Raw genomic sequence first — 25,968 nt, forward strand, 5'->3', positions numbered from 1 at the left:
CCAGGGGCGTGTCAAGAGAATCCTCGGGAGTTTCAAGGAGTATCAGGAGGTCTCAGGGGCCCTTCAAGTGGTGCTAGGAGGATTTCAGGGGGCCTCAGGGACGCTTAAAAGGGTTTAAGGGATGACCCAGAGGGACTAAGGGGCGTTGCAGAAGGTATCATAACATCGCAGAAGCGTTTCAGGGGGTCTCACAGGAGTTTCAGAGATCATGTTGGACACTTCAAATGGTCTCATGGGGTTCCTAGGAAGATTCAGAGGGTCTCAGGGGCGTTTCAGGGGCTACCAGTAGACTCTGACACAACCTGGGACCCTATGAGAACGCCCCTGAAATATCCTGATATGCCCCTGAAACTCCCGCTCTCCCTTGAGGCCCCAGAAGTTCAATGGAACCTGAGACCCTTTGAAGAGTTCCTGAGGCCCCCTATAAACCCTGAGACCTCCTCGAACCTCTGAAACCTCCTGGAGCCCCCCTTTAAGCGCCCCTGATATCTCATTGTAGCCCCTGAAACTCCCCGAAAAAATCCTTCAGACCCTCTGGGACTCCCCTTGAAACCCATTAGACCACTTGAAGCGCTCCTAAGATCTTTGGTACTTTCTGAAGTATCCCTTAGGCCCTTTTAGACCCCTTAACGCGCCTCTAAGGCCACTTGAAACATTCCTGAAATCCCATCGGAACTCTTTGAAGGCTTTTGAAAACCCCTGAAATGCCCTTGAGACCTCCACATACTCCCTTGAAACCCGATGGGGCCGCATGAAACACCTCTGAAGTCCCCTGGTCTCTCTCTCTCTCTCTCTCTCCTTTTGGCGTAACGTCCTCATTGGGACAAAGCCTGCTTCTCAGCTTAGTGTTCTATGAGCACTTCCACACTTATTAACTGAGAGCTTCCTCTGCCAATGACCATTTTGCATGCGTATATCGTGTGGCAGGCACGAAGATACTCTATGCCCAAGGAAGTCAAGGAAATTTCCTTTACGAAAAGATCCTGGACCGACCGGGAATCGAACCCGTCACCCTCAGCATGGTCATGCTGAATACCCGTGCGTTTACCGCCTCGGCTATATGGGCCCCTGGTAGCTTCTCTGAAACCCATTGATACCAGATACTCTTGAAACGTCTCTGACATCTCCTGGTTACCCCTTCAAATGGTCATCGGTGTAGTTAGCTTATTATTTTTCTCACTTACTCTCTTAAACAAGCACTAGAAAGAGCGGGTTGCAAGAGGGGGCCTGTGCCCCCACTTTAATCCTTCTCTTTCTTGTGTTGTTTTAGCAGAGTGAGTGAGAAAAAAGAAAAACCTTGCTACGCCAATGGAAAGGCCCCTATTACCTCACTCTGCTCTCCCCTATAAACGACCCGTGGCGGCTGATGTCATAGTTAAGGTCTTTTTAGATATGACAAATATTTGGCCCAACAAATGACCAACACAAAGTGAATCATAGCAACCCTGCACACCTAGAAAAAATCATGTAATTTTAGGTGTCTTGAACCTGACATATACGAGCGTCTTCAAAGACCCAAATTTAGAGGTCAAAACAGGTCAAAGACGTAAATTGCAGGACTTATATTTTCTAAGCTTCTAGCAATCGCTAGAACCGATATGATAGATAAAAAATATAAAAGTAAAATATTGACACGCCTGGATTCGAACTCCGGATCTGCTGATTATGAGACACATCTTTTACCTCTCGGCTATTTCACCAAGTTAGAAGATGGCTGATGAATATGATACTGATTCTACGTTTCTGGTGAAGTGGATTTGTTGACATCTAACGCAACCAACCAGTACCTACATGATGCGCGTAAAATTGAGTCCAATTTGTGATTTAGTCTAGGAAATGTTTACGTTCTTTGATGGTTCTGTCTCCTGCAATTTTCAGAATTTTTAAGTGTGTGGATCAATGTCGCATTTCTATGGCAAATATTTGGCATAATGACAAACAGTGTAATGGCACCATTAACTATTTTTGGCTACGCAGTCATGAAATGAACAAACGACGCTATTTATTTGCCCAACGTTTCGACACGGGGTTTGTGTCTTCCTCAGGGGGTAAATCTTTGTGTCGTTATTTGTCCTACACACTTAGAAATTCTGAAATTTGCACGAAACGGAATCACCAAAGAATGTAAACGTTTTCAAGACTGAATCACAAATTGGACTCAATTTTACGCGCATTATGTAAATACTGGTTGGTTGCGTTAGATGTCAACAAATTCGTTTCACCAGAAACGTAGAATCAGTATCACGTTCATCAGCCACATTCTAACTCGGTGAAATAGTCGAGGGGTAAGAGATGTGGCTCACGATCAGAAGATCCGGTGTTCGAATCCATCCACGACATTATTTTACTTTTCCATGTTTTATCTGTCAAATCGCTTTTAGCGATTGCTAGACGCCAAAAAAAAAGTTTTATTTTGGGGTGTCTTGAAAGACGTAAATTTACGTGTTTCAACCTTTAAATTTGTGTTTTTGAAGATGCTCGTATATGTCAGGTTCAGGAAACTTAAAATTACATGATATTTTCTAGGTGTGTATGTAGCCAAAAATAAATTGTACCATACAGTCGATTCAATCCCAGTGTAATGGCACCTTTACCTCTTTTTATCCAAGACATGAAAAAGATGTATAAATTAAAAGTGCATAAAAATAACATGCATATATAGAGGTTTTAGTGTACCTAGGATATCTGTGATGAAAATCTTTATAGAATTTCATAGTAAACTACTGGAAGAAGTCTGTAAATAATTTCAAGCAACAACTCCTGGAGGAATTTCTGGTGAATTTTCCTTAGCAATTCCTAAAAGACCTCCTAGACATACCTCAGGAGAAGCGCTTCGAAGAATATTTTGTACAATGATGTCCCAAAAAATGAAAGGGAGTCCTGCTGATTTTTTTTACTGGAGAAATTCTACATGGAATCATTAGAGAAATACCTGAAGGAAGTAACCGAAGGAGGAACTGAAGAATCCTTTCCAGGTACTTCTAGAATAATTACTTGAAAACATCCTTAAAAAGTTCCAAGCAATAATGCTCTTGAAAATTTTCAGAAGGGTATAACTGTGACTCTGGCTTCTGAAAGAACTCCTAAAGCAATATCTGAATAGATCCTCATGGATAAAGAAGCAGTACCTGGAGAGGCTTCCGGAGAATGCCTAGGAATAATTCGTGGAGGGATTTTAGTTGAAATACCTGAGGAAAACTCAACAGTAATGCTTGTTGGAGTAATTCTCTAGAGGAATTCCAGCAAGAATTTCGAAAAAAAATTGAAAGCAATATTTCAAGAACCTCTGAAGTATTGTGTGGCATCGTGGTCGTGCGAATAGTGTCACCAAGCATTTAGTCGCATCGTGCTGAGGAGTGCGGGTTCGATTCGCGCTGCAGCTGTCAGGAAAAGTTTTCGACTGTGCCACTGGGCGTTGCATGCTAGTCCGTTGTCTAGTGTCGTGCTTCCTTCAAAAAGCGAAAAGCTCACTGGAAGCATTGAACGTGTCCGTGTCTTTAAAAAAAAGGTAATCTGCGAAGAAATGCCAGCTGAAAAAATCCTTCTATAATTTCTAGATGCAATCCTGCAAGAAACTGTTACGTAATTTGTGTCTGAACGATATTTTTTAAAGAATCTATAAATTGATTACGTGGAGGAAATCCGTAAAAAAATCCAACAAGAAAAAAATTCCAGAGGAATTCCTAGAGAAATCCTTAAGAAAAATTGCTGGAGGAAATTTTAATAGAAACTTTAAAGAAGTTCCTTCATAAATTTCTATTACGAATTTCCAAAGCAAATTTTTGAGGAATTTATTTTGTATCTCTGAAAGAATTCTTAGAAGAATACCTGGGAAAATTTGTGAAGAAACCCGTGGACTAATTCCAAAAAGAACAGCACTGCCCAAGGGGTTTCTTTCGGTAACTCCTGCATCAGTTCCTCCAGGAGTTTCGCTAGGAATTCCTCCAGAGACCCAAAATAAACCATATTTGGGATAACGGAATGACCAATCATGTACGCGTATGAGCAACGACAACAAATCACAAAATGATAATAAAAAAACAATCCCTTCTTTATAATAACATCCCATCTCAATCACAGTTAACGAGCTTAATATACAACTCCAAAAATAACAAATTTGTCGATCATCGTTTCGAATTACGTTGACTGATCAGTTCGACACACAAAGAACACCACTCCACCGCGCACCAATAACATCACGTCAAGTCAAGCCAGCCTATTCCACAACTTCTCCCGATAATGGGGTCTTGTCGACGCTTCCCACTAATGACCCACAAATTCCTCGTGTCAAAGTCAAAACCATCCAAGAAAGGAAAAAAATTCGAAATACTTCCACCGGGGTATCAATCAAGCCACAATCGACGCAAATCCCATCCTCACGTCTGTTCCTTATGCACTTGGGTGCGCATCCATTCAAACCGACACGAGAAAAGGAAGACGTTTCTGCTACAATTCCTCATTTGGGTTGCACATTGTTATATTGATGCGCATTACGCCCACTCACGAAATCGTGACGGAATTTATAGATGGCCAAAAATGGTGATGATGCTGGTCAGATCAGAAGGGGTGGGACGAGAGAATGAATCGGAGTCATCAGAGTGAGTTTTGTGAATGATGAGCGAGGTAAAAAATCAAGATTTTTCTCGTGGTCATAAAGAGTTCTATTGCCATTACTGCCATCGCAGCCACATGGGATGAAAGATGAGAAATGACAGACGGATTGACCGTTAGAAGTCGCAATGATTTTTGTTTTGGTGATCAGCTTCAGAATTCATTGGATCTTCTGACGCTTTGCAAACCAGTCTTTTTATGACTCTGGTTTTAACCATAATGATCAACTCCACCTCAGATTACGACACAAATGATGTTCGTGAAAACTTCATTTTACTACAATTCTTTTCTATCAACCAGGGATGGTAAAACTCACTTGCAAAGAGTTACATTCACTTGCTATTTTCTCAGCTCAGAAGCGTCCTATCAAGAAACGATGTATGGACGACTTTTGCCTTTTGGTTTCGTCCAAAAGTTTGCCGAATAGAGTATGGATCGCACATGCATACCAAAGTCGTGACAGAGCTGTGAAAGCGACTCTCCACGAAGTGAGTGTAATTCACATTCACCTTGTGGAGAGTCGCTTTCGCAGCACCCTCACGACTTCGGTATGCGTGTGCGACCCATACTCCATTCGGCAAACTTTTAGGCAAAACCAAAAGACAAAAGTCGTCCATATATCATTTCTTGATAGGATGCTTCTGAACTGAGAAAATAACAAATGAATGTAGCTCTTTGCAAGTGAGTGTTCCCATCCTTGCTATCAACTGATGTACAACCGAATGCTACCACCAGCACAACAACGGTTTTTCGATCGGATTGCAGTTGAACAGAGAGCAAGTCATACTTCATAACCTCATACCTACCACAGGACGAGCATGCAATGTAGTACCTTACACTCACTATTCAAACCACATTCCAATAACGATGTCGAAAGGACGTGAAAGCCCTTGAACAGGAAAGTGGTCTACAGCGCACTTGTCTCGCACAGTCGCACCGGTGCAGTACCGCCCCGGTGTAAAAGACTGCGATCGACCCAGGACGGGTTTACCCGCATCTGCAACATTGTTACATCCCAGCCGGTATCGGATCTGCTTTCCAACAACGATGGACGACGACGCGACAACGACGAGGACGGCATATGAAAAATGGCCCTTTCTGTCGGAAGAAAAGTGCTTTCGCTTCCTAGCTCCTCCGCTTTCAAGTCGACTGGCTGGCAGTGATAAACATATCTTGTTCGTGGGCCCTCTCAGAGTCTCAGGATGGCAACCGCGCAGGGGGCGAGGGAAAGACCTGACAACATTCCGGAAGCGAAGAAGGATTGCCATTTGCTGTAGCCATCATCAGCGTTGTCGACGCTACCGAATGCAATGGCTCGCTCTGTATCGATTTCAAAGATCATTTGTGCCCCATCGAGTGTGAAAACTGACGACGCGGCGGATGATGGTGGGTACTAGTACTATTGGATGGATGCTCTCGCCGACGGACGACGTTGGCTGGCTCTTGTCCGATTCTCGCATCAGTCAAGTCAGTCAGGCAGGAATAAACGAACTGCGGTGGAGAGCCCTCGACGCAAAACGGAAATTTCTGTTCTGAAAGCTGACGAGTGCTGGTGTTCGGAATAAGATGAATGCAGTTCGTAAGTTCTACTGGTACAGAAGATTGCGATATGGGGTTTGCCTTTTCCATGTTCTGTCGAGTAGAGTCGTGGAGAAGTTTCGAAAAAAAAGTACAAAAACGTGGTGTAGCTTGGCGAATGATTTTTCTTTACAAGTTTATCCGTTTGGAAATGATACTTCGACGTCAGAGGATACATGCAGCCTTCGTCATGAAACTTGTTTTATAACGTGATGAAATTTAACATGAAAAAGTGCTTTCCTATTTTAAGGTTTTCGGGTTGCTGTGATAACCTAGACGAGTTTTGAATATATCCAGACAAACATTTGACAATACTGAATCATTTCTGCAATGATTGAGAACTGTCCTGTCCTTGTGAATGCTGAGGGATGGAAACCCAGACAACCAAGGGTCACATGAGGATGAACGCAGAACATCGTATTATCGTATAAAGTAAAATTTTAAGTTACTATCGCATCTATACGACAGAAAGACAATTTTCTTCGCATATGATATTATTTTTGAACTTATTGCGATGCATCTGCTAAAATCATATAAAGTACAAATCGGCACCAACATTTCAGAAGGGCGTAACTGCATTTGGAAGTAATACCTTCTTTCAAAGCTGTAGGTCGTACTGCCTCCCTTACACTCAAACCACCGTGGTTGTCGGAAAGAGGAGAGATTTTCCCATCTGGTACTTGTTGTGAAAAACATGGAAATCATAACACATGATCCACAGCTTTAAAAGAAGGTGATGATTCCAAAAGCAGTTACGCCCTTTTGAAATGTATGTGTCGAAATATATTTTCTTAAGGTATGGTACTACGCCTGTAAGCGCAAGCTTCTGGCTAGTGTTGCTACGTCCATACTTGGGTATGGCGGCCCGGCGTGGGGCGCCGCGCTAAGTACTAAATGCTACCGACGGAAGCTGGAAAGTACTTACAGGCTTATGTGCCTGCGGGTTGCGAGCGCGTACCGTACCGTGTCACACGACGCTCTCTGCGTCATTACTGGTATGGTGCCTATCAGCATTCTTATCAGTGAGGACATGGAGTGCTTCGAAATGCGCGGCATAAGAGGCATACGCAGGACTGCCAGGATGGCCTCTATGGTCAAATGGCAGCGCGCGTGGAACAGTTCCACCAAAGGAAGGTGGACCCATAGGTTGATACCGAGGGTAGATAGTTGGATTGATAGGCGCCATGGGGAAGTTACATTCCACTTGACACAGGTCCTTACAGGTCATGGCTGCTTCCGACAGTATCTACACCGTTTCGAGCATGCGAATTCTCCCAAATGCCCAGTGTGCAATGGTTTAGAGGAAACGGTGGAACACGTTTTGTTCGTGTGCCCGCGTTTTCGCACAATGCGTGACCGCATGCTTGCCACATACGGGGAGGACACAACTGCGGACAACTTGGTCCAGAGGTGTGTAGGGATGAGTTTGGCTGGAACGCCGTTTCAAAGGCTATTACCCACATCGTCTGGGAGCTACAGAGGAGATGGCGCGTGGACTCGGAGAATGGCTAGTCCAGATGCAGTACAAGAGATGGTCCAGGGGTTCGGAGTCGGCTTCGTAGGTCATACCCGGTGCCCTGCGGTCGAGATCGACCCTTACAGCGATTAAGTGGCCGCGGAGAGGAAGTCCCGGTGGCGGTGCTGTCGTGGCGTCGGTCTACTGGGTTGGATCCGAGCCCGCGGTTGGAAAGGGGTCCCCGGCAAGGGTCGGGGTAGGTGAGACCCTGCTGTCTGTAACATTCGGGTGCATCTGATAGGTCCTGAAGGGTAGTGATACCCTTCCTTTGCGGGCAGGTCAGATCGGGTTGCACGTGGGCATTAGTTCTTGATGTCTGCAAAGCAGTTGGGCGCGGGCGCGGGCGGGGTTGACCCTGCCCGCCTTCCGAGAACAAAGGGTGTGGCAAGGACCACTCGGAAAACTGGCTAAGCGCCAGCATGTTACCGTGATGGACTCTCCAGAGCGTGTCATCGATGTTCATTGCTGCTTGGCTACGCAGCTAACCTTGAGGGTGCGATGTGCACTAGCCCCTCTCTGAAGCAATACCTTCTTGGTGGTTCCGGAGAGACGTAGGGTTTGGCGACCATAGGAATGTGTTTAGTGGGTACGAGGAGAGAGTAGTCCTGGCTTTTACTTTTGTTGTAAAAGACGGCCTCAGCCCCACACTACCCTGACCTTCCTGTTAGGGTGTCTGTTGAGCAGATTATCCCCCTATGGTTTAGAAGGAAAAAAAGGTATGGTACTACTGAAGGACTACCGGTTGGGCATCGTAGCGATGCAGGAGGTGCGGAGGGCTGCTTGAGTACAGTAAATGCAGCCATCCACGATGCAGCCGGATGCATCGTCGGGTACGTGGAGAGAAGTCAACAGAACGAATGATTCGGCGAGGAAAGCAGGACGATTTTGGAGGAGAAGAACGCAGCGCAGGCGGTAACTCGGCAGAAAGTAGGACGTTGCATGCTGAAGCGAAATCAGCGTCTAACAAAAAAAAAAACGCGACCTGAAAGAAGCAGAGCGCGAAGAAATGTAACTAATGTGCCCCGCCCAAGAAACACGGAAGTTTTACCAGAAGCTCAACGCATTCCGCAACGGCTTCGTGCTGTAAGCCGAAATATGCAGGGATAAGGAGAGATGCTTTTGACGGACGAACGTGAAGTGATCGGAAGGTGAAAGCACCTGAGGGATGCGGTGAGCGCATACATGGACGATCAAGGCAGCGGGAGAAATAACTACTATAGTACTAGTACAGCTGAGAGCAACGTTGCGTTAACGAGTCAATTCTCACGCTAACGGACGGTAAGGAAGCTATCCAATAGCCCAAGATCAATAAGTCAGCTCGTAAGGATGATATCGGAGCTGAACTCATCAAGATGGGCTCCGAAAAGTTGGCCAACAGCTTGCACCGGCTAATACATAGTTTAGATCTGGGAGACCGTACAGCTACCGGAGTATTGGAAGAAAGGGATCATTTGTCCCATCTACAAGAGAGATGGATTTCGAAAGAAGCGATAACAATTCTGAATGTCGCCTACAAAGTGATATCCCAGATCAGCTTGTCGACTTTCATCCAAAATACATGAGTTTGTGGAAATATATTAAGCCGGTTTAGTTGACGGCTGCTCAACAACGGACTAAATTGCCTCCGTGCAGTAAATTTTCTGAAAATGAGGTGGATAGCAGGTCCCAACGCATCAACTGTTCATCGACTTCAAGGCAGCGTACTACAGTATAAATCTGTCTGGTTCTTTCGAATCTCCTCGGGGCACCGACATGGTGATGGGCTCTCATGCCTGCTATTCAACATCACCTTGGCTTGGATGGTGTCATACGGCAAGCCGGGCAAACAGCCGCTGCTCGATGTTCACGAATTCCGACCAATTTGTCTGTTTTGCAAATAACATGGATATTGCTGCTAGAAGCTAGAACATTTGGAACAGTTGCATTTCTTTCTTTATCATTCCTACACCTCTGGACAACTTTTTTCTTAAATAATCGTTAAACGAAATTTTGAGTTACAGGGCGTAGCCCCTGTGAAATCAGGGTTTCTATAGTAAACCACCATATTTCATAACAGAAGCATGCCTTGAAGTCCCAAATAATAAAAAGTATCATAAATAATGCTACAATTTGATACTGTGCATTAATATTGACTGAATTTTGTATTAAAATTGGTCATTACGCGAATATATGGGCAGTATTCTTGAACCAGTAGGATACGGGCGTTATTGGTTACTATTATAACCAGAATAATAAACAGGGGGTGGCCAAAATGTTTGGGATTGGCAACTTTTTTTTCTCGCAAATAAGTTCAACATACTGTAATTTTTCATAGAGTGCAGCGAAAATTTTCAAATTTTGACTGTTTGACAAACTATCATATGTGCATCATTGGTACAAATTTGAGTTCGATTGGTTAATCTTTCGCGAAGCTAGAACCGTTCTCGTAAAACACTTTTTTAGACAACTTATTTTTGAACTGTCATGTCTCGGAAACCAGTGAACCAAATTTAATGAAAATTTGAACGTTCATCAACAATATATCAATGTTTCACAAGCTATTAAAACATAGAAACTTTTTGAACGCTGAAACAAGTTATCATGGATTGACACTTTTTGGATTTTTCTCGAAAAAAGGTATTTTTTTACATCAATGTCATTAAATTTTAGTTTTGATATCCAAAGATTTTCTACTTCAGTTTTCGAGATACCTCTCATAAGATATAAAAAAGCCTATTTGGTTTAAAGGAAAAAGGCATTTAGTATGTTTTGTGTGGTATTGTAAATTTGTCTTATTTTCCTCTATATGGATGAAAATGTCAAACCGGTATAATTTCATTCGTCGTGAGAAAATATTACATTTTGTGACGTCGTATCAAGTATATATATACTGTTGATAACGTTCAAAACTTCATTCAATTTGGTTCACTGGTTACCGAGATAAAGACTGGAACGCGCAAATTTTGGTTATACATTTTTTTTTCATAACTTTAGACTGCGTGCACCAAAACAGCTGGAACAGTAATGGTACATTGTATGTAGCTTATACCATAAAATTTTCATCTAAATCGGTTTAGTAATTGCAGAGATATTGTTGAATCCTGAGATCTGCAATTTGAGAGTTTTGTACAAAGTGCTCTCTAGTATTTTTTGGCAATTTAAGGACAGTAAAGCACAATTTTGATTATAGAACTACCAATACTGCTCCGATTCCTATGAAAATTTTACAGTAATACTATTATAAAAATATGTTCTTAGTAAAATTTTGAGCCATTTTGTATGTACACTTTCAAAGTTGTAGCAGTTTGAATATGAAAAAAACGGATCGGGTGCCATTTAAGAAAATATAACTTTGTAATAGCTAGATAAAACTGAATAAAATTTTTACACAACATTTTGACATGCACATTTTACCAATTATGCACATACACTACCCGTCATAAGTACGGACTCACAAAAAGTATTGCATCACCCTGACTCACCTCAGTATCTCCAAAACCTGAGGACTTACAAAGATGCTGTCTTCTGCGAAGTAATTCAGGAGCCCAAAAGCAACAACTTTTCTGAAGGCGGCATTTTTTAAGGTGATCTGGTTTCAGAGATATCGAGGTGATTCAGGGTAATGCAATATTGTTTCAATACTTTTTGTGAGTCCGTACTTATGACGGGTAGTGTATAATATGTAGCTTGACAAACAGTCAAAATTTGAGATTTTTTGATACACTCTATGAAAAGTAACAGCTTGTTGAACTTTTCTGTAAGAGAAAAACAAGTTGCCTATCCCAAACATTACTGCATTACTTGAGCGGTTCGCAGATGGCGAGTAAGGATGAAAGTATAACGCTAGTAACGCTTCCCGTGCAAATCAAATGAAGCTGTCACTTTACCGCGCGGAAAAATAGTCCGTGCTATTATTCCGTTAGGAAAAGTGACATTTTTCTCCTTATAGATCAGTTGTCAAAATTACTTGCGGAAAAAGGAGGCTTGGCAACACGAAACTTAGCTTTATCGTACACTCTCAAACTGAATTTCAAAAATAATGTTGGTCAAATTCGTCAGTTACGCACATTTGAAGGTCATAAGTGGTTGTAGTAGAATTATTATAAAACTTTGTTTCATTGTATCTAGGGATGTAGTACCGGTACCGGAAATATCGGTATTACCGACCAATTTTTGGTACCGAAATACCGGTACTGACTTAACTCTGGTACCGGTACTTTCTGTACTGTAAAATCTCTCCCGAAGTGCTAAAATCCTGCAATGGAAATAAAGGAAAATATTTAAAACCAAATACTTTGGCAAATAAACATTTAATATGAAACTTTTATGCAAATCCAGAATATCATAGCAATGAGTGGTTTTATGAACGTTAAATTTTGGAAACATAAAACTTGTTAGATTAGGGTTTCATCTTTTTTTTTTAAGTTTTTAGAATTCGTTGATAGCATCATCAAGGAAAAACAGGTTGTTACTTGTAAATTTTAGACTGGCCAAGATACTGCCTGTGAAACTGCGCAGAAGCTAAACAATAAGTTCCAAACACAATTTCATACTACTCATTTCTTTCTATCATTTTATCCATCTATTTTTTTTTTTTTTTGTTTAAATTAGAACTTTCTGGTTAGCTTTTATGACATCTCTGAAAACCAGAATTCACAATTGCCGGATAAATTGTACATATAATCTGTTCAAAAAGATTGTTCTTTATTTTAGTGAAAAATTTCCCAGTACCGGTATTTTACCGGTACTACCGTTACTGTAAGCCCCAGTACTGAAATACCGGTACTTACCAAAAGTGGTCGGTAATGCGACCCCTAATTTTATCATGCCTGTTCTTTAGTAACGTTGTTTGGCTATTTGTTAGAACTATTATTACAATTGATCATCCCAATCTTTGTTTTTGTATGTTTTCTAATTTTGTTTTGATAACGGCATTTACTAATAAAACTAACGAATGGCATTTTCCAGATGTACCATTAGCCTGGTACACGGTTTATAAGGGAAAACATAAAAAATGGAAAAACTCCAACTCCTGTATATTTTTTGCCTTTCTCGTACACCAAGGTGTACCGAAAGGCTATATGTTCACTCCAAACCGAAATTTTGGTAGAGCCCCCAGAGGGGCAAGTCTTATGTACCAATCGACTCAGCTCGACGAGTTGAGATGATGTCTGTGTGTATGTATGTGTGTGTGTATGTATGTGTGTGTGTGTGTGTGTGTGTGTGTGTGTATGTGTACAAAAAAGGTCACCTAACTTTTTGATAGTAAATATCAACCGATTTTAACGACCTACGGTTCATTCGACGCGGCATCTGGTCCCATTGTTTCCTATTGAAAATGGTTCGAATCGGTCCAGCCGTTCCGAAGTTATGGCCATATAGGTGTTCCGGACCGACACCCCTGGAAGAGGCCAGAAATGAAAATGCAACAAACCTACACATGCGACACATCAAACTGCGACATTTTCGATAACTTGATGAACGGTTAGCAGGAAAATAGTCTCAGACCATATCTAAACCGGTAGTGTTCCGGAACCGGTTCCGGAGAAGTGTCCCGCCAGAAGTGGCCAAATATAAAAGTGAACCAAACCCATGCATGCGACCCATCAAAGCGCGGCTTTTTTGATAACCTAATGAATGGTAAAGAATGGATAACCTAAAGAATAAAGCAAGAAAATAGTCTCAGAATAGTCAAAGACCGCAAAGTGATCTGTGATTGTGAAAAAAAAAGTTAAATCCTAGCTTGTATTTGTCGTCTTGATAATGATCGGCTTCCAGTGAAAAAATCTTCACTGGTCAAGCATTTAACTGAGAGGTCTGATATTTTTCCGCTCTGCCTATACGTTGAGCTTAACGTCTGAATATATGCCATAAATAAGTTTCCTAATTCAATTATGGCTTTGATCAAATTCTTGCTTTTCTATATAAAGTATTCTCAAGACTCAGGAACGCTCCGCTTTATGTCGACTGAAAGGTCATGAGTACACATTCGACGAGAAAGGCACTATCACCACTAGGTGGAATTATCTGGGTTTTTAAGTTCCATTTTGGTCCCATATCAACTGTGCAAAATTTCAGATCAATCGAAGAAATTATATTTTAGCACCCGCCATTCTTAGTTTTTCATACGATTTACTATGGAGAAAATTTACTTCTTTAAAGAAAAATCGATTGAAAACCCATTGATCCCTAAAAATAAGTCGTTGAATGATTTCTGTAGATAATTTCACGAGGAATCAGACCTCTGAAATCACAAAGCGATGCGACATTCGTGGAAAAAGTTATCAAGCCTTACCCGATCGATAAAATGACGAGATTTTATTATTTATTGTTATTCCTTACATGTTAAACAGCGTTGGCATGCCATTCAGTTATCAGTCAATAACTTTTTTCCGCATGCCTCAGATCGCTTTGAGGTCTTCAGAGGGTTTGTTCCTCGTAAAATTTCCAACAAAAACCATTCATCGATATATTTTTAGGGGCAACCTGTGGCGATTTTTCTTTGAAAAAGTGATTTTTCCCATAGTAAATCGTATGAAAACTTAAAACGGCTGGCGCTAAAATATAGTTTCTCCGATCAAGCTGAAATTTTGCACAGTTGATATGGGGCCAAAATGGAACTCAAAAAGTGTACAGGAGTAAAACGTCTTTTTGTGTCCCATGCTAATGTACCATTTTTACAGAATATTTTTTATAGAAGGCATATGTTCATTATTGTCTGTATTTCATATTCTTTACTGATACGCTGATATCACCCGCATAGAAATATACTTGCTAGTATAAGGGCGTTACTCATAATTTCGTCTAACGATTTTTTTTAATTTGTCCAGAGCAGAGGTGTAGGAATGATAAAGAAAGAGAATGGCGTTCCAGGTTTTGATGGTTTATATGTTTTGTATAATAACGGTAAATGAAGCACCGTGCACAATGCACCCTTAACTCCGCTGTAACTCTTCTGAAGCTTCTGGGATTCGATCCCAGATCCTCGGCGTGAAAAGCATGCAAACCACGTCCGCATCACCATCTCATTTGCCCCCTTCCGTTTTATATATTTCTGAAACCTATTTTTTTCCTCTCTCTTTGGACCTCTGAAATTCTCTTTCATCCTCATACAAGAAAAACTATTCAATACATTCCAAATACTCATTTGCTACCCTTTTGCACCTCTTGACCGCTCTTGAGGCCCATATTCCTCCCTTCTTGAAGCCATTTGAGTTTTTCTGGTGCTGATTCCACTATTTTTATATACAGCTTGGATTTTTACTCACATCACCTTACTCACATCGTAGAATATAACATACGCAGAATGTTAACCGAATAAAAAGCTCATCTGCCAGACACACGTGCAGACGACCAAATCCAATTTCCGGCGGTGAAAACTTCGTAGGAACGTTCTTTCCGTACCGCAGTTCCTGTTACGACGGAACGAGAGTAAGTATGCTACAACTTACAGATGTAAAAAACGAAGGTGGGTACCTCTTTGATTGAGCATATCATACCATGACATGGTACCTATGGCATATCATTTCGCGTTACATTATGGCACTTTCTCCCGGCATCGCGACGCGACATGTTGACATCGTCATCGTCGTCGTCTTCGTCGTCCCGCAATCATTTAGATATGCGTGGGTACCGACTTCGACGTGCAATCTAAGCATAAGTTTGTTGGTTGCGGTTCCCTTCTGGTTCCTTGTAAATTGCCAATCGATCGACCTTCTTTAGTGGTTTTGGGTGAAGGAAGCGAGACGAGAAGGTCACATACGATAGCCGAGCTGGAGACGCAGATTGAAAAAAAAAATCAATTTAATTTTCAACTCGTATACCTACTTTCGAAGCTGATCAATTTTGTTATACAGAACCATCATACAAACGGATCTGGCCATAGAGAAATCGGGTGCCATGGACAGAATGTCATGGCACTACTTTTAAAACTTTCAATGTTAAGAAACGATTTCATCTGACTACAATACCTATCTTATTACTTTGAATTCATAACAAATTATGTGATATAAGGTTGAACTTTGAACGAACTTTTGCCCCGCCCGAAAACTTGCTCCGTTGTACTCTACAAATAGGTATGTATGTACGACTATGAAATGGTTCACATACATATTTTCAAGTTCGCAAAAAAAACGGAGAAACCAGTTGCCGGAAGGAAACTAATTTTCTCCATCCCGAAATTGCACTTTTCGATTCTCTTGCAACATGTAACTCGGCAAATGGAACATCGTGTCTGCGGTTATCGGTTATCGACCAAAACGTACATATATGCAACATGTGACCTAAGCCACCACCCGAACCAGGCCATTGATTGGGTTCATTCGACAAACCAACAACCCCTGGCTGAGACAAGGAAGACCGGAGGACCAACATCGGATAATTAAGACACAAACAAACCCACCCTGGCCGCTTCCAATTTCTTTCGAACCATTTTTTCCATTTTAGGCCGGGCCACTAATTAAAGTGCCATTCGTCGGGGCGTCGTCGTCAGGCGGTTTGCAAAAACCAATCATTTCAAACTACAAGCATAAACGATTTCCTTTTCGTCGGTCGGATTTGGGCCCTGTGGCTAAATTGCGTGTTTAGTTTCTCCCTCAGACCACACGACGCGAGGGTGCTAAGGTGGCGGTACTGCGCTGGGGTCGTTGAAAGATGAGGCACGCGGCCGTGCGGTGGATGGTGGGTGGAAAGACACAATGGGTATTTTAATTGGCGAGGGCCTCATTTTCCGATGAAAGGTGATACTTGTTCGCACATTGACTGCCATAAACAGCCAATTTTAATTTCAAACGGCTCAATCACGGGTTACGAAACGACGCCGACGAGTCAGATCGGTCTGGCGGGTGTTGTTGGGTGCCCGGAGCTGGATGACGGCGCGGCATCAGAAGTAAACCGACCGAGCTGTGTTGCTTGGCTTATGTAACGAACGGTTTTGAGCGGTTAAACGGTTTGACACCTCGTTGAAAGAGGCGGCCGTGTCTGGAGTACTCACTTATGGTTGGGGTTTAGGTACTTGCGATGCGATGGTTTGTCGGTTGAAATCATGAATACTGCACACCTAGAAAATATCATGTAATTTTAGGTGTCCTGAACCTGACATATACGAGCATCATCAAAAACACAAATTTAGAGGTTCTAACATGTAAATTTACGTCTTTCAAGACACCCCAAAAAAAATTATTTTTTTAGCGTCTAGCAATCGCTAGAATCGATTTAACAGATAAAACATAGAAAAGAAAAATATTGTCATGCATGGGATTCGAACACCGAATCTGCTGATCGTGAGTCACATCTCTTACCTCTCAACTATTTCACCAAGTTAGAAGGTGGCTGATGAATGTGGTACTGATTCTACGTTTCTAGTGAAACGGATTTGTTGAGATCTTACGCAACCAACCAGCACTTACATGATGCGCGTAAAATTGAGTCCAATTTGTGATTCAGTCTTGAAACGTTTACGTTTTTTGGTGATTCCGTTTCGTGGAAATTTCAGAATTTCTAAGTGTGTGGATCGTGAGGTGTCAAATGGTGAGCAAAACTTGACTTAAATAATTGGATCTTTGTGAAAACAAGGAGGTAGAGAATTGAACGTAATCGAAACAATTGTTTGAATTTGATTTTATCTTGACCTGAAAAAATAGAGCAAATGCCTAACATGTTTGGGGGTGGAAGCTCAGTTAAAATATTAGGGGTATACTCACTAAATTGCTGCGTAAGCCATGATTTTCTGCTTATTTGAAATGTTTCATGATTATCAGAATGAAATAATCAAAGCCTGGGCGACTTGGTGATCGCGACGTTTAATCAGTTTAATCAGTTCACGCTGTTAGGTGAATCCCCCTAATATCTTCTGGGTGCCCATTGAAAACACTACCCTCGGCGAAGACTGGCGCTTCAGCCTACCTATTTAGCACTGTAGTTGGAAGAAATGCCAATGCAGAACTGGTAGCTTCCGGGAAGCCCAGCTCCCTGGGTTAGTGGGTTGGTGTCAGGCCCTGCAAGAAAGCCGTAAAAAAGACTAGCACCGGAAAATCAACAAGAGAAGAATGCGAACCGATACCAATGGCGACGCCCACAGCGACGGAAAGGGATTTGCGATTGGAAGCTCGGTACATGGAACTGCCTGTGGGATACACCCTATTGCATTACAAAATCCATCTATATTCCCATTCTCTAGCAAGCGTCACACTCGTCCGTCCACTCAGCGTGCGCTGATACTGGCGTGACTCTGCCTCTTTCTTGAATCAACCGTCGCCGGCGCAAGTAGTGCTTCAGTGAGCTCCTGCGTTGGGCGATTCCCGCGGAATGGAATTCCCAATTCCACACTGCCGATCTCTCAACTTCATTGGGAGCACCCGCACACTCGCCGATATACTGAAGAACCGCGGGTTCGGAATCGTAGCGCTGCAGGAGGTGTGTTGAACAGGATCTATGGTGCGAACGTTTAGAGGTAATCATACTATCTACCAGAGTTCGACAACACAGGTGAGCTGGGAACAGCTTTCATAGTGATGGGCGACATGCAGAGGTGCGTGATCGGATGGTGGCCCATCGACGAAAGAATGTGAAGGTTGAGGATCAAGGGCCGATTCTTCAACACCAGCATAATAAACGTGCACAACCCACAATCCGGAAGCACTGATGATGACAAAGACGCATTTTACGCGCAGCTCGAACGCTGCCCAAACCACGACGTCAAGATAATCACAGAAGATCCGAACGCTCAGGTAGGCCAGGAGGAGGAATTCAGACCGACGATTGGAAAGTTCAGCGCCCACCAGCTGACGAACGAAAATGGCCTACGCCTCATCGATTTCGCCGCCTCCAAGAACATGGCCATTCGTATCACCTTTTTCCAGCACAGCCTCCCGTATCGTTACACCTGGAGATCACCACAACAAACGGAATCGCAAATCGACCACGTTCTGATTGATGGACGGCACTTCTCCGACATTATCGACGTCAGGACCTATCGTGGCGTTAATATCGACTCTGATCACTACCTGGTGATGGTTAAACCAACAATCAATATGCAACTGGCGATTCGCCCGTGACGCCAGTTACATCAAATATCAACAACCCCAATCCTCCAGTGCATCATTTTTGAATGGAGCCTAGGAGGCGGTGCTTTTGGCGCTACGCTGGTAAATGTCAATCGTGTTTTCCCTGTTTTCCTTCACTTATTCCAAAATTCATATTCAGCGAAACGGTAAGCAAAAACCAACAGCGAGTTAGAGTTGATTTGTTTAAAATGAAAGGCCTCTTTTGACTCTCAGGTTCCAGGGGTACGACGCGGTCGGATGGCGCTTTCGGATCGCGACGCGACGTCTACACTGAATGAACCGGTCTTCCAGGAAGGTGGGAGATACAGATATTATTTGGCAGCCACCGGTTCACAGCGAATACTGTGAGCCCAACCAACCAAAAGTTCGGATTTCACTTGAAGAGCGGACTCAGAAGTTCGAATTTAGTTCAATTCTGGCTTCGTCGAACTTGATTCTCAAAAAAGTTACACATGTACCTATTGTTTATGAACTTGGAAGTACATGATCATGCTTTTGACTTCTCTTCAAAATGACATTAAAGTTGAAAAGAGGTTCAGAAAGAACTTACTTTGAACTTTAGAGCAAAGTTCAATCAAATTTTAATCGAACTCATGTTGGATTTTTGTGTTCCTACAAAGTTCAAATTTGGTTCAATTAGACATATAATATCAACTTGAAATATTCCGTTCCGAACTAGTTTCGAACTTGTTTTGAACTTACTACTTAAAGTTCGTATAAATATTAACCGTACCAAATCTGAACTTCACTTGAACTTCGGAGACAGCGGAGCTCGGGAGAAGTTCGCATTCAATTAAATCACTCGGAATCGAGCTCGTTGGCCACATCTTGCGCGAATTTCGCAAGTACACTTTGTTTCACTATTATATTTCATCAGTACCTACCTGCAATCGCCGAAAGGAATCCGTAATATGTAGCTAAAAGACTGCTTCCTTCTCGGCTCCCGTAGGGGACAACAATTCCGCAGGAGTTTATTTCTCGGCTGCGAATAAACCCTTGCAGCTTTGCTTCTTGACGATCTCTCTCACTTCCAGTGTGCGCGCGATGATAATCAACGCAATCACGGTCATTAAAAACTGATAAACTGGTGCCAACGACCGAATTAGGCACTAATTTATTGCTTTGCACTTTTACCACTTGCCGACCAAAACAAACTGAAAATGTCAAACTGTGCAAGTTCAAAAGAAGTTCCACGTAAACTTCTTTTGAACTTTGCGATTGATTCGGGTTCACGCAGACAACTTCAAGTTCAGAAAAAGTTCACATGCGAACCTGTTTGAGCTCTAATAAACGAAATCAGCACTTTGACTAAAATCCCTGAGTGCTCAACAACGCATGCATGGAGCATTGGTAAGGCACCGGCTTTCAACGAGGAAAACCCGAGTTCAAGTCTCATAGTAAGTAAAATACATAAAAATGTTAGAAATTGATCAATTAGGATTCCACAGGTACTAATATTTCTTTAATAATTAAACACTTTCGAGGGCAAATTTCATTTTTTTTTCAATTTTATCGAAGTTTATTTTTGAGCTGAAAAGCATTCCGTACAGCGGCACAAGTGTACTTTTTGTGAACTCAAGTTCGGTTAATTACTTAAAAAGTGGGCTGTATAGAATGCTATTCGTATTCCTTCGTATAGCTGATTAAGCCCTAACATGCCATTTTATCCGAACTTTTGGTTGCTTGGGAGGGCACCTTGGAGGGCCCGTAGCGCCACCGTAGGCCATACGTGCGGCAGATCTTTCCGCAGTACACGCGTCCGTCGTATCTTAACAGCTAACCCTCATTCCTCCCGACGTCTCCCCTCTCATCCCCATCGTCGTCTTTTCACTCCCCGTCTTTCCTAGCTTTTTAGTTTTCGCCCATATTAACGTCAACTACTACAGGAGAATAATGATACCGCGGATGCCGGGTATAAAGTATGATGAGATGATCATCGGACGGATACAAATCCTAGTAGTAGTAGCGTACGAAATCTGCATAATAACCATAGCTAGAACGTTTTGGTAACATTTTTTGTAATATATTTAATAATAATAAAAATGGTAGATCTTAGAAAAAAATGGGTTCCGCTTTGTGCTGCTTCTTAAACATCAGGCAAATACCGAAGGCCTTCATAAGCACTCATTTTGGCGCTGGAAGATTCCTGTGCCGCTACGAGGGGGACAGCCACATCGCTAAGAGGTGCTACTAGGACAGTTTTGGTTCGCTGATCGGTCATTAGACATCTCATTTCCAAAAACGAAAGGCATTTTTCGTAGTACATCGTCTACGGAATCCACTGAACCCCGTTGTTGATGAACAAAAAGCATTCGCTCTACAATACACGGCCTTCAATCGTTCAGTACGTCTAATTGTACGTCTCCGTCTGAGATCATGTGAAATTGTTCCAGGAGAAATCAATGTTTTCCGACGTTCATCAAACTCTTTTCTTCAGTATTTCAAAATAAACAAATAAAGAAACCTCGTTATCTTGGTTACGACATTTGTAAATTTTGTGTTTGCTTTGATATACCTAGTGGCGAAAACGGAGAACAAAAGCGTCGCCTCGGGCGAAATTATAAGCTGGCGAATATGCTGGGGGAACGACAGGGGTCATAAATTTGAACTCATTTGTTCCCCACATTTACATCTTAGTATTAAATCTATGGTTAAACTAAGTCCAAAACTCTCCGTTATTAGCAATGTACAGTACCGGCGCGGCGGCCGCCCCGGTACAATCTAGAGCGACTGAAGCAACCGGATGTCGCCACCGCATACGCGCAGAATCTCGAGGCCGCGTTGCCGAGCTCGATAAAACCCCTGCAGAGGACTGTTGGGTTGGAGTACAGTGAAAGCAGTAATAACGACGCAGCCGAGAGCACTATCAGGTACGTAGAACGATTGGTTCGACGAGGAGTGCAGAGCAGTTCTGGAGGAGAAGGATGCAGCGCGAGCGGTAATGCTGCAGCATGGAACCCGACAGAATGTGGAGCGATACAGACAGAAGTGGAAGCAGCAGACACGTCTCTTCCGGAAGAAAAAGCGCCGCCTGGAAGAAGCGGAGTGCGAGGAAATGGAACTGCTGTGCCGTTCACAAGAAACACGTAAGTTCTACCAGAAGCTCAACGCATCCCGCAAAGGCTACGTGCCGCAAGCCGAAATCTGCAGGGATAAGGACGGGAGCCTCTTGACGGTCAAACGTGAGGTGATCGAAAGGTGGAAGCAGCATTTCGACGAGCACCTGAATGGCGAAGAGAATGTAGGCACGGATGACCAAGGCAGCGTAGGAAATGACTATGTTGGTGCAGCAGAGGACGGGAACGAACCAATTCTCACACTGAGGGAAGTTAAGGATGCTATCCACCAGGTCAAAAACAACAAAGCGGCTGGTATGGATGGTATCGCAGCAGAACTCATCAAGATGGGCCCGGAAAAGTTGGCCACATGTCTGCACCAGTTAGTAGTCAAGATCTGGGAAACTGAACAGCTACCGGAGGAGTGGAAGCAAGGGATAATCTGTCCCATCCACAAGAAAGGCAACAAGTTAATGTGTGAGAGCTTTCGAGCGATCACCATTTTGAATACAAAGTGCTATCCCTGATAATTTTCCGTCGTCTGTCACCTAAAGTAAATGAGTTCGTGGGATGTTACCAAGCCGGCTTCATCGACGGCCGGTCGACAATGGACCAGATCTTCACCGTACGGCAAATCCTCGAGAAATGCCGTGAATACCATGTCCCCACGCACCACCTGTTCATCGACTTCAAAGCGGCATACGACAATATCGACCGCGCAGAGCTATGGAGAATCATGGACGAAAACGGCTTCCATGGGAAGCTGACTAGACTGATTGAAGCAACGATGGACGGTGTGCAGAACAGCGTAAGGATTTCGGGTGAACTATCCAGTTTATTCGAATCTCGACGGGAACTACGACAAGGTGATGGACTTTCCTGCCTACTATTCAACATCGCCCTGGAAGGTGTTATACGACGAGCCGGGCTCAACAGCCGGGGTGCGATCTTCACGAAATCCGGCCAATTTGTCTGTTTTGCGGATGACATGGATATTATTGCTAGAACATTTGGAACGGTGGCAGAACTGTACACTCATCTGAAACGTGAAGCAGCAAAGGTCGGACTGGTGGTGAATGTGGCTAAGACAAAGTACATGCTGGTAGGTGGGACTGAGCGAGACAGGACAAACCTTGGCTGCGATGTTACGATAGACGGGGATATTTTTGAGGTTGTAGTAGAATTCGTCTACCTCGGTTCTTTGCTAACGGCTGACAATAACGTGAGCCGTGAAATACGAAGGCGCATCATCAGTGGAAGTCGTGCCTACTATGGGCTCCAGAAGAAACTCCGGTCGAAAAAGATTCACCCACGCACCAAATGTACCATGTACAAGACGTTGATGGATTACGACTGTTCTTGGTGTATTCTTAGGAGAATTTCTTGGCTTTTCAGTCCGATTGTGAGATCAAAAACACCTTATGTTCTCTTACTCCGACGTTTCGATCCGTATCGGATCTTTTTCAAGGAATCGAGTTTTTGGTCGTTTTTTCGTCATGTAGATTTTTCAATCTTTCAACCGTCATTCGATACTCTAGTTTCCCGTCCGTTTTCATCCGGAAAACCGTAACTTAAATCACTAGGGATCGGGATTCGGACCTCTTTCGTTACTGTATGTCTACGTACAAGACGCTAATAAGACCGGTGGTTCTCTACGGACACAAGACATGGACGATGCTCGAGGAGGACCTTCAAGCACTCGTTCGACAGCGTGCTGGAGAACGGTGTGTGACGGATGAACCACGAGCTCGCTGCACTCTACGGTGAACCCAACATCCTGAAAGTGGCTAAAGCTGAACGGATACGGTGGGCAGGGCATGTTGCAAGAATGCCGGACAACAACCCTGCAAAGTTGGTGCTTGCTAACCATGCGGTTGGTACAAGAAGGCGTGGAGCGCAGAGAGGACGATGGGCGGACCAGTTGGGGCGTGATCTAGCGAGTGTTGAGCGTGACCGACGTTGGAGAGCTCCAGCTGCAAATCGGGCGGCAAATTGTTGTTTCAGTATTATCATGAAGAGTTATCAAGGAGTTCCCGAAATAATCTGGAATAATTTCCAATGGAAAAGGATGGGTTGAAAATTGGTTTTGTTATAATTAAATATATCCGTCCATTATTCCTAACGTTCTTTACAATTCAAATGTTAAGGTGAATATATGACGTAGCCACACCTCGGATTTTCAAGAGCACTAATCTGAAGAACCGAATGTCGGTTTGCGCTGAGAAGTTGATCGATTTGTCACCACCAACGGGTAACCAATGATCAACTTTTCAGGTCAAACCGGCATTCGGTTCTTCAGATTTGTGCTCTTGAAAATTTGACATCTGGCTTTGTCATATATTCACCTAAATTATATCATATGTCTAAATGCCAAACGTCATTTTTTTTTCATATAATTCAATATAAACTCAAAAGGCAATTTTACAGCAATTATTCTAGTTTTCTTAAGGTTTGCTTGAAAAACTTTTCCGAATTTTCCTTTATTTTTAGATTTTTTTTTTCTGTAATCCAACTAGAAAAAAAAAACTGCAGGGATTTTCATTCTCTTGCCTAGCTCATAGGTCCCCTAACGTTGGCACCCAGGGGAACAAGGGTTATCAAAAACCTTAACCAAAAACATAAAACATGACCTTTTACGGAAACAGAATCTATTATTTTTTACCCTCAGTATCATAAACGTGAATTGGTCAAATCTGACAATAAGAAAAATGTTGGGAAACTATTCCATCTGTTCAGCAGGGTAATCCGAATTTCCTCCTCCTCTTCTTGGCGTAACGTCCTCACTGGGACAAAGCCTGCTTCTCAGCTTAGTGTTCAATGAGCACTTCCACAGTTTTTAACTGAGAGCTTCCTCTGCCAATAACCATTTCGCATGTGTATATCGTGTGGCAGGCACGAAGATACTCTATGCCCAAGGAAGTCAAGGAAATTTCCTTTACGAAAAGATCCTGGACCGACCGGGAATCGAACCCGTCACCCTCAGCATGGTCATGCTGAATACCCGTGCGTTTACGAAATTATGCCTCGCATTCAATTTGGCAAGGCACGTACCCGTCATCCTCGCTGTTTGTTGCAAAAATCAATTCCACCTGCCCAAATATTTGCCATTGAATTCCCGAAAAATGGCGTCGACACGTACATTATTTACTCATAAACGCGTTCTACCGCTTCCACCTCAATTTGCGGTGCGGTGCGGGGGCAAAACGCATCTAAACGCCGCCGACTCACCGTTCGAAGAATGTATCAATTTTTATACCGGTGTGTGACCTCAGCCGGCATTGTTTGTTTTAGTTCAAGCCGGTCTTGGTGCCGAATTACCGAAACTTGTTCGCATTGACATTGCCGTTGCCATTGCCTATGTGTTATGTATGTATGTTTACCTTACAAAGCGTTAATTTGGGAGTGGGAAACCGTGTCTTTTTACAAACTCGTCAATTCCGCCAAGGTGGTTGTTCCCTCCGTAAATTGTAGGCGAACGGCGGCGATGATGGATGTCTCATTTGGTCGTGATTCATATTTGGATGATCAGCAGTTTCGAGAGTGATGAATGGTAGCAGTTGGGACTTTGCTGCACATGGTTCGTAAATTGGTTGGCAATAAATGAAGGAACGTGACACAATGTACCATGAACTTGAAATAAGATATTTAGGACCTTGTAATAACAATTAGTTGAAGTATAAACGTGTCATCGGATCAATGTATCGTGCCTCCAATAGAAAAACAAAATCTTAAATTTATTACCAATATTAAATAAAAAAAAATGTCACACATATAAGAACTGTTATTTTCTTTTTTTGGCAAAACGTCCCAACTAGAACAAAGCCTGTTTCTCAGCCAGTGTTCTACGAGCACATCCTGTATCATTGAGTAAAAGTGTTTGTACATTTTGTAACAGTCGAAGATTGAAAATTATGTGCCAAAGAATGCCAAGAAACATTCCGTCACGAAAAGTTTCTGTACCTCCCGGGGGCCCAACCCAACATGGTCTTCTTGAAAACTGCGCTTACCGCCTCTGTTATATGGATCCTATGCAACACCGCATATACCAATCTTGACTTACTTTTAGTACAACATTATCTGAAAAGAGAGAAAAGAGGACACAATTAATTATGTGCAAAGAATACTGTTACTGAATCAGACGAAACACAATCAATCATTCGAAACA

General features: G+C 42.8%; 1 long non-coding RNA gene across 1 annotated transcript in view; it reads right to left on the bottom strand.

The window, feature by feature from the left end:
* LOC134287851 (uncharacterized) overlaps window positions 1-25,968 on the bottom strand; it is a 171,083-nt gene that overhangs the window by 61,660 nt on the left and 83,455 nt on the right. Inside the window, exon 2 of the long non-coding RNA XR_009997588.1 lies at window positions 25,864-25,880. This is a non-coding gene — a long non-coding RNA (uncharacterized LOC134287851). The remainder of the gene's footprint in view (window positions 1-25,863; window positions 25,881-25,968) is intronic.

The sequence above is a fragment of the Aedes albopictus genome, chromosome 2, assembly GCF_035046485.1.
Source record: "Aedes albopictus strain Foshan chromosome 2, AalbF5, whole genome shotgun sequence".
NCBI classification, from domain to species: Eukaryota; Metazoa; Arthropoda; class Insecta; order Diptera; family Culicidae; genus Aedes; species Aedes albopictus.